Here is a 10,751-nt window from a genome sequence, read left to right as displayed (position 1 = left end):
TCCTGATATGTTTTTCAGACGATCATCAACTAACAAAGCTACAAAGGATCTATGAATTTAACAATTTGTTTGTAAAAAATATTACGCAGGACCAAATGTAAATGCCAGTAGCATACATTTATCGCAAGTTAATTTTTTACATGTAAGTAGTATAGGAATGGGGCTCCGGGGACAGGCGCAGGCACGTGGAGCCGAGAGCCGAACCACCATCTTGGATTGTGACATCACGGCGGCAATCTTGGATTCTGACGTCACGGCGGCCATCTTGGATAAGTGTGACCTTGACCTTTGACCTTTACCTTTGAACTTAACCCCGGCGGCCATATTGGAACCGCCATCTTGGATCCACCATCTTTAAATCGAGCGCCCAACTCACTCTTGGTGAAATTTTCGTCATGGCCACCATATTGATTTTTTTCTGTTCCACTGGAGGCTGCCATCTTGGATACCGTCGACTTTGTTTCTGATGTTTGTTCCTAGAGAGCACCAGTGTCGCTCTTGATTTTTTTTCTGTTCCACTGGAGGCCGCCATCTTGGATACCGTCGACTTTGTTTCTGCTGTTTGTTCCTAGAGAGTGCCAGCGTCGCTCTGTCTCATCACATAAGGTCGATGGTCCATTACCTACCATAGCTATTATGGTCCTTGTCGACATATTAAATTTAATTTTTTTATGCAAAATACATTGGAAGCACTGTGATTCGAACCATCGCAGCTCTGATCTCTAGGTTGGAAAACATACGCCTTTAACCGCACGGCCATCGTGACATTTACCAGACGGAGAATTAAATAAGGTATATATAAAAATAACATGCATATTCGGACTTAAATTTTGTTTTAATTTGAAGTAATAAAAGCACCACCTGTTCGAGACAGAACCACCAACTTGTATTAAGACGTAACTGTTGCAATTATATCGTTACGGTCGCCATATTGAAAATCTGTAATTTTTATGCTAGAAATTCCGAATAGATTCCAAAAAATATTTTATAAATTTCCCACTTCAAATGTTTAGTTATTTAAACGATTTCGGTCTTCGGTTCGATTTCCGGCGAGAGTAAACCAGTAATTTATTAATATATTTAAAATATTCTCAATAAAAGGTAATAAAAATGTCTTAAGCCACACGCGACATTTTCAATTATGTCACCACTGTATCAATTATCGTTATGGATACCATCTTGAAAATCTTTATTTATTATCTGTTTTTAATGAAAAAAGTTCAAACTTCACCAAAAAATTAACTTATTAGAGTACTGATTGATTAGATCGATTCCCGTTCTTGGTTCGAAACCGGTAAGAGCAAAAAAAAAAAACAACAACAGATCTTTCCTCCACAGAAGCCATCTACTGACTGACCTACCACCACCAATAACAAGGTATATACATCATCAGCTGGTATTACGTCATGTCCGCCATCTTGTCTTTGTCCGCTGGAGACCACCATCTTGTTTTCGTCTGCTAGAGTGGCTGGCGACATGTTAGTATAATTTTCTGTTCACCATACCTTTGACCTCGACTGTTGGCATTGAAATTTGACCATGACCTTGAATTTGACATTGATTTATTAAATTTGACCTTGAACTTTGACCTTGACCTTGAAATTTGACCTTGACCTTGAAATTTTCCTTTGACTTTGAAGACCATCTTGGATCCGCCATTTTGTGTTCAGTACTCGCTACCAGGAGCTACCACCTGCTAGAGGTCATTGCCACCATCTTGTTTTCATCTGCTGGAGGACTTCTTCTTGTGTGTGTACTCGTCTTATAGAGTACATTACCGTCATACTTGTTTAAGTTTTACCCGCTAGACTGCAGTAATCATTTATTATTACTAAGGTGCCACCATCTTGGAATTCGGGTGCCATCTTGGTAATTTGTAATTATTTAGCTAGAAATTCGGGAAAAACCAAAATTCATCAAAAAATTCACTCATTAAAGTAATGATTGATTATATCGGTTCCTGTTCTTGGTTCGATCCTTGGACGAAGCAAAAAAAATTATTTTTATGTAAAATATAACAATTTCAATAAATCATGTTCAAAATCCTAAAAGAGGCTTAAAATCAATTACTACCATCATCCTATAAGCCATTACGACTGGTATCTTGAAATTTGGGCACCATATTGAAATCATGTAATTATTTAGCTAGAGATTCGGGAAAAACTCCAAAAGTCACCGAAAAAATCACTTATTAATTTACATATTGAATCGATAGATTCCTGTCCTCGGTTCGATTCTTGACCAGTGACAGGTGTAACTAAATATTAAATATATTTAATATTTTGTTTTCCATTACCTTTCGTGGAATTTATTAATCATTCACTCTACGAAAAACAACTCAAGTCAATATACCTGACCAACTAAATAAATACAGTGCCGCTATGCGTTACATGAAAGTCTAGTTTTTGATACTTAGAATAACCTTTAAAATGATCATGTACAAAACCATCCATACATATACACCAAGAGTCTTCGGATCGCAGACCGGGTCATGAACAATGTCAGACATATAGACCATGAACACAGCACACACAGGAAAACGGAATGTACACTCAGGAAAATGTAATGTACACACAGTACACACAGGAAACGGAATGAACACACGGTACACACAGGAAACAGAACGAACACACAGGAAACGGAATGAACACACACAGTAGCGGAAACTCACAGGCTTAGTTAGAAATTATAATACAAGAAAAGAAACATTAAATTTTTACTTGCAATATTTAATTTACTTATCAACATTATACAACTGCAGGTAAAAAAAGTCATTATTGCATGTAGCCAGCCTCCTTCAGTTCTTTGAGTATGATGGAGATTTCTTTGATGCTCGAATAGTTTCCTGCACAAAGCGAACCATTTAGAAGTCTTAGCCGGTCAACCAATATGTTTGGCTCTTTCCATGATGTGTAATCAATCTCTTCTACCAACATATTCCTTGCATGCTCATTATAAATACTTTTAATATCACAATCGTCCCAGTCATCAAAATAAGCTTTATCAGATTTATTTATTATAACATGTCGTTTCCATCGTTTTGGTCTCAGGACACCATCACAGTCTTCGATCTTACCTGCTTTAGGTACTTCAGCACAGTCTTCGATCACGTCGCCAGCTTCAGCCACTGTAGCAATCACCGTAGAAGGCATCGTCTTCACCCAGATTACCGTAATAACTCGATATCGTTGATGTCGAAGTGTCTTCATCGTCTTCATGCTTCCTTTTTAGGAGTCCATCATTTTTACAAAGTATGGAGGATCTGCCGTCGTCCGGGGTTTCGGGCTCTAGTCCCGGTGCGGCTCCTAGCGGGAATGGCTGTTGTTGGTGTATTGTTTCCGGGTGGGCGCCAGACTAGCTCTGTTTCTAGTCGATAGGTGGGTCATGGGGTCGGTTGCCCTGCGTGGCCCACTAGGACCGTTGGCGGTGTTGCGTGGGTTATGAGGAATTCCCTACTGGGCGGTGGTTGGGAGTCGTATGGTTAATTAATCAGACGCTGAAGTGATGCAACAAATGACGTGTGTCGTTTATTCATGCGACTGTGGGTCTGGTGTAATACCGTTGATTACACGCCACGTCTCACATAGGGTGACGTCACACAATACAGGAGTTACACAATTACACAAAGTTAGTTTGAAAGTTACATAATAAGACGTGGCACAAGTTCACAAACAATGTTACGCGAAGGTGCGTTGCACAAGTTTATTGAATGTTACGCGGTGGCGCGTCGCACAAGTTTACAAAAGAAAACGTTCTAGATTCAAGGCATTGCACAAAGTTACTATATATTACTTATTAGCGTGGCACTAGGCGGTTCTGAGCCTGGTTACTCAAAAGAGGGGTGAGGGCGATTGGAGGCGGCCAATCCCGTATATCAATGTCTCGAGGCGGTGTTCGCGTCCACTGTAGTGGAGCGCGGACCGCAGCTAAATTCGCTCAAGTTCCCTTACGGGGTGGTGTCAGCGCCGGAGCGACTGGTTTTAGTTAAAGTTCTGTTCGTCGGGAGGCGGCCCGTGTCGTATGCTGAAACTACCCCGCAGACCAAGTGTGGTGCAGGGGGTTTTAAAAGTTATGCGGCCGGATTAAGTCCTGGACCGAAAATTGGACCGGGTACGCACGGAGAGATAAGTAAAGGGAGGTTTCGAGGAGTGACTATAATTACCAGAAGTGAGTTCAATGCAGACAATGGATGATGTCTCTCCGTGGGACGTGCGTCCGCCCCGGTCCACGAGTCGTGCTGTACTGGCGTGATGTCATGGCGCCCGGCCGAGGCTCGGTGGCCCTCGCGCCAGGGTTGACCTCATTACTTTAGTTTCTAATGTGACACGTTAATAAGAGATTTTAAGGGCGCTAAATTCCTACATTAATTATTAAGGCTAATTACCATTACTCATCCCTTCTACAATTTAGAGTTAGTATGTTTACGAATTATGTCCTTTAAATTATACGTCACACCAGCGACTGTTCGTCTCTTGCCGGACTGCTCTGATGGGGGGTAATAACAAAACACAAGGGGTTAATAATTATGTCACATGGGTTAATTAACTAATCTGGGCAGAAGGCCGCCAGGGGGACACTCACACACATATCGACGTATTTACACACGTGAGTGCCCGGGAACTCCTACGTCGCACTTTCGTTAATCAACTTATAATTTATACATAATATTGTTTAATATTCTGTGTTTGTTTTTGCAACGTGGTCGGCTGTAATGTCGGTCTGTTTATTAGGGGGCCGGGTTCTACCTTGGTTGCTGGTGGCTCGCCTGACTCGGGTGGGCCATGGCTAGGGGCGCGTTCCGTTAGCGGGGTTGAATACTGGCGGTTGCAGGTCGGGCTTTAGGGTGGCCTTCGGTCGGACGACGTCAGATCTACTGAATATAGGCTTGAATGTATTCTCACTTTTCACGGTGTTGATACTTCCATTAGTTTCAGTCTTCTCGAAGCCATCAGCATTCTTCAGTTTATGTTCTTCGTCACGATCGGGTGAGCTAATACCATCACGCTCAGGACAATGAAAATTATTGCCGTAATGCAGATCACTCTTCTTTAGTCTAGTAGATTCATCGATGTCTTCTATGCCGTAAGTGGGCTTGGCTTTACATATTCTACCATGTCTTTTTAAGCCATCAATTCGTGTTAACAACCTGCTACACCGATTACAGCTTAACATTTTGCGTAGTGGGTTTTTAACACAAGCATTCCTTCTCATGAAAAAATCTTTGCTACAGTATCTACAGCGGCTTCCTTCCGATTCAGTTGCAGATAACAAACCATGATCCATGGTAGCCTCTGTGACTAATGTTAGATACAAACTGACAATAGAATTTTTTAAATATTTCATCAGCGAGAGTTAAGTTATCTAATGCAAAGCAAATTGATGTAAGTAGTTCTGCTTGTCACCAACAGATGTCAACACTTTTTGCTTGCAGGTAAATATTATTTATGTTATGTGGGATGCGGGATGCTCACTAACGATCGCAAAAGAAGGAAGGCTTCGCTAGACAACAAGGAGAAGGAAGTTCGTCCTTCGTGATAGTGTTTATCATCCGTCTTATCAGATATTTTTGGACTGAACATTTTTTTTTAATCCACCTTATAAAAATATTGTCAGTTCTGATTAAGTACCAGAAATTCACAATTTAATTGCATCACAGGATAAAATGACATAACTCATTAGTAGAGACACGATTATACGTTGCGAAGGATTTTATGTCAGTGATAAAAATTTAATGTGCAAATTCTGTAACTGCAGGCACGGCCGAACTAAATTACTTTTTTTAGGCATCGAAGCGAGCCCTCTGGCGGCCGCGACCCAAATTAATCTAAGTTTTTTTCCTCCCTGACAGAGCTCGCACCATTGGGCTCCATAGGGTAAAAGCTTCCGCTAGTCCGTCCCCCCCCCCCCCCCGGGACTCTTGCGTACCAACACAGAGTCAGTTCCAGTTGTCCCCAACAGAGCGCTCTGCTTTACACCTCTGAGGCCCCTTTAAGTTAGGCAATTAGCCCTCTTCATATATTTTTTGGAGGGCGGAGCAAGTACTCCCCCAGGCTTATTCTAGCCAGAGGCCATTTCTCCCACTCCCTAAGACTCCGGGCCTCTCGCTCGAACTTAACCACATGTCACCTGGAAGAGAGAGAGATTCTTCCTTCGACGGTCACCACGATAACATCTCGCGCCGGATCTACATCGCTCTTGCCTTTCTCATATTCAGCTGCCGCAACCTAGTTAAGAGATGTAATCTCTCAAGTTCGGGAGTGTTCCCTAATGTTTATTTTTTTTATTCTTCTGGTTGGCTATTTGCCATTAGTTTAGCCAAGTAGTAATTTCGTATAATGTCTTGCGGCGGTTCACCGCGACCAACCGAGCCGCCTACCCTCGGGGATTGACTTAACTTCACTTCACTTCACTCCAACCCCAGATTCGTTAGTGGAAAAGTCAATGTCCTTTTTGACTATTGTTGCCTCCCCGTTATCCTTTTGCCCTAACTTAATTAGTTTACTATTCTTGACCACTGGATTCCCGTTTGGTTCCAGTGGGGTTCAAGACTTGGTTCAAGAAGTGTTTCAAGACTCGGACGAAGTTTCCTTTCAAGACTTATTCTACCAAATTTATGCCGATCCTTCGGAGATTAAAGCCCAGAACCTCCTAATTATGCTCCGCCAGTGAACAGTCCTTATGGAATATTTTGAATATGTACTCCAGCACCAATCAGAGCAATTAATGTTTTTATAACTTTTAAATTTATTAATGTTAAATTGGTTATGGTTATTTTCATAGTCTCATTTATAAAATGTATCATAAAATTGTAATTAATGACTTCAAATGGCCTGGGACCCCTTTAAAATAATTAATTATTAATTCCAATAATTGTAATTTTGTAATTTCAAAGAACATCAAAATAAGATAATGCAAATTTTAATTAACAATAAAAAGGGTAAACTTTAAGCAAACATATTTGTTTTTCACTTCAAATATGATCCTCCTTCCTAGTTCCTATTGTGAGAACTAACTAAAAAATGTTTGTTGCTACCTTGTGTCCTCTGAGTATACAGTAGTTACTGTTTCACCCACTTGATGCAGCTTCCAGAATTATCATAACAATAGATAAAGTTTCCTTAAATTACACAAGGGGCACAACAATGTCGCGGCCTCGTCTCTGGTGAAGCTGTGGAGACGGGGTGGACGTCGCTCGGTCGTTCAGTTGTTGTGTTTGCCCGGCGCCAGCTCTTGGGTAGAGCAGCCTCACACTCTGAGGCGGGAGTGGACCGTTCGGCCCAGTGCAGCTGACCGAGGACGTGCTGACAAGGAGTAGCTAGCAGGAAGATTGGGTGTAGAAGAGAGGATGCCCGCGGTCTCACGAAGAGTCGCTAGCAGAGGATTGCCCGCGGTCTCACGAAGAGTCGCTAGCAGAGGATTGCCCGCGGTCACACGAAGAGTCGCTAGCGGATGGGTGAGCAGAGAGAGGTAGAATAAGAGAGAAAGGAAGCCATAAGAGTCTAGCGACAGCAATGCTACCTTCCTGCAACTGGCCGCAAATGCCGATCCTTTCCGAAGTTAGCCGATCAGGAGCGCCTACCCCCTGGATGTTTTTTATTTTTAAGCGCACGTTTTTTCTCTCCAGTATAAAAATGCCACATAGACTGTTTAGTGGATGGTTGGTTATATTAGGTAAGTATAGCTACATTAAAATTACTGTAAAATCATTTTATGGTTGCTTAGCAAATAACTTTTTAATATGTAGCTATCCAGCGCTAGGAAACAGTTTACATGATTTCACAGTATCTTTAATGTAGCTATCCTAACCAAATCAACCGTCCACAAAGTTTTAAAGTATTTATAATGTAGCTAACCTAATTGACCATTAGTTATCATGTCCTTACCTGAAAATTACAATTTAATTAATAAATATACTTTTATTTGCATTCATTATTCAAATATATTTATTACTTTTGAAATGTTACATGATCGTATTTATTTTTACAAGTACAAAAAAAAGTTCGAACCTGTCGGGATTCGAACAATCAACCTTACGATTAGATGATAGTACTGCTGAGCGCTCAGCCACGAGGCCATATTAGATGATTGGAAGTTTCAGATGACATATATGATTGTGCCGCCGACCCCGGAACGAGCGTAAGCGGTGCGGCAGTTGCAGGAAGGTAACATTGCTGTCGCTAGACTCTTCTAAGGAAGCCCGCAGTCTCATGAGGAGTCGCTAGTTGAGGAAAGGAAAATGAGGAAGACAAGCCAATAATACCACTTTTGCCTGTGTCAGCATTTATTCTCCCAGATTGGCTGGGAGAGGAGAGCTCACTAGGCTTGTTGGCACTGCTGTCTAGGCTTGTTAGCCCGCACAATTTATACACGTTTCGTCTACAATCATTTGTGTTAAAGTTTTACATATTTCTATCTCTTTTGATCTTTTGCATTTTACAATATTATTTTCACATCTACAAAACATACTTACAATATACACTTAATAATCTACCTAAATATTTACAATAATAACATATATAAAATAACTATAATACATTGTCTCTTTATATTTACAACTGTCATCTGGTGGCGAGTGGTGGCACTACCAGGGCCATGGCTGGAGTGTTGCGCCGCGGACAGGACTGTGACCCGGGTTTTTTATTTAATAAAGAGGAGGTACGACGTCAACACCAACCCTGAAACGAAAAGTTATTGCTGTTGATTGGTAGAAGGAAATGAAGATGAAGTATTATCAGGCTGCCTTGAATCTACCCACAGTTCGAGCTGCTTTACTGGCCCATCTGCTCACCACCGAGTGCAGGTGAATCAGTGGGTTTGCCCACTTTAAGGGCTTGCCTTGCCACCTTCGGCCACTGTAAATATTGTCTGAACTGAGGCTGCCCTGTAGGCCTAGCCGCAACTTCATGGCTAAGGGCAGGGAATATTTTACAGGCAGCTGACTAGTAGCTGGATGGGTTGACGACAGTAATCGCCTGCCCCCAGGGGTACGTTTACTCCTGGTTACACGATCCAGGATCGCTCAACAACATTAATGTGGGCCGAAAGCCCAAATTCCCAACCCTGCATGGTTCAACATTTCTGCCCCGCCCAACTCTTTTTACCTATGGACCATTTCTCATTTGTCCAGTAATAATCTGGTTGCTTTAATGCATGTAATTTGATTTTGCATGACCCAGACCAGGGGTTTCCCTGTGTCTATGCAAGTTTTTGGATGTATCACATAATCTTTAAGCTAGGGCGACGAATGGGGCGTCAGCCATGGCAAAAATTGCTGCGGTGACTGGCTAATAAATCCTAGTAGCACAAGATGCACGTGACTTTTACTGAGTGGTTTCAACCCAGCATTAATAGAGCCAAAGGCCGTATTCCAAGACATAAAAATAAGGGTTTAGGTGTTGAATATGCAATACCTGTACCCTAACCATATTCCAAGTGCACGATAGGACACAGCCAGTCCCTTATTTTTAGGGCACTGATTTTTGGGGCCGTATTCCAAGACACAAAAATAAGGGTTTAGGTGTTGAATATGCGATACCTGTACCCTAACCATATTCCAAGTGCACGATAAGACACGGCCAGTACCTTATTTTTAGGGCACTGATTTTTGGTGTCCTATCTGTTGCCGTTTCGTTGCCAAAATCACGCGCATGCGCAGAGCTCACTTTTTCGTTGATTTCTCCCAGATGGCTGAATCGCATCTGGCGCCATTAACTCATATATAGTTATTTTAATTATAATCGGGGGATGTATAAAATGTTTTAATGTGTCAAATAAAACTTTATAATAGCAAAAACTATTCTGAAATATATTTGATTACTTTAATGGTCATAAACACAAATAATCAACAACTTTAAAATTACCACTATTCTGGAATATATTTGAATAGTTTAATGGTCACAAAAACAAATAATCAACAACTTTAAAATTACCTGAGAAAATTAAAATTACGTCAATTAATTCGCACGATAGTGCTGCTATCTGTAGGATTTTGACGTAGCAAATCCATCGATGGTTGCCAAACATCCGCTAGAATGCATTGAAATCAGTTTCTAGCCTCGTACAGGGCACAGTTTATTAAAACAGTTGCTTTTTCGTTTCCTAAAAGGAAATGGATTGGGACGCGTTCTGGAATACAGTCTGCGAGATAGGTTACAGTTGTATCCCAACAAGGTAGTGCTTATTCGCTACCTTACCTGAATGTTTTGGAATACCGCCCTTGGTGTCCTATCTGTTGCCGATTTGATCCATAACTGTATATATTTTTTTCCTTCTTAATGAACTTTAACGGAACTTTTACGATTACAATTTCCCCCCCTAATATCATAAAAAAAACAGCAAACATAAATACAGTCAAATATTCATCGTTTATTCTTGTACAACCAAAATGAAATTTTTTATTTCACATTATAATTCCATAGTTTTATCAAATAAGCTAAAATTACGATGGATTCCACGAAGTACAACTGTTTAGAGCCTTGCACAAGTCCTCGTTTATTAAAACGGCTGCCGATCTGATACCTTACAAGAGTTCAGTTAGGACATGTTTTGGAATATGACCCGAGAGTTAGGGTACGGCAGTTGCCCAACAAGGCAGTGAATATTCGCTACCTTACTCAAACGTCTTGGAATACCGCCCTATAAGTTTTAAGCCTGAAATACATTAAAGTCCTCTCCAATATATTTTATATCCCGTCCTATATGCGAAATATTTGACGGAAACAGACTTGATAAGGCAAAGAATAAGGAAAGAC

This window comes from Bacillus rossius, chromosome 3, assembly GCF_032445375.1.
Source record: "Bacillus rossius redtenbacheri isolate Brsri chromosome 3, Brsri_v3, whole genome shotgun sequence".
NCBI classification, from domain to species: Eukaryota; Metazoa; Arthropoda; class Insecta; order Phasmatodea; family Bacillidae; genus Bacillus; species Bacillus rossius.
Note: the sequence above shows the minus strand (reverse complement) of the source record.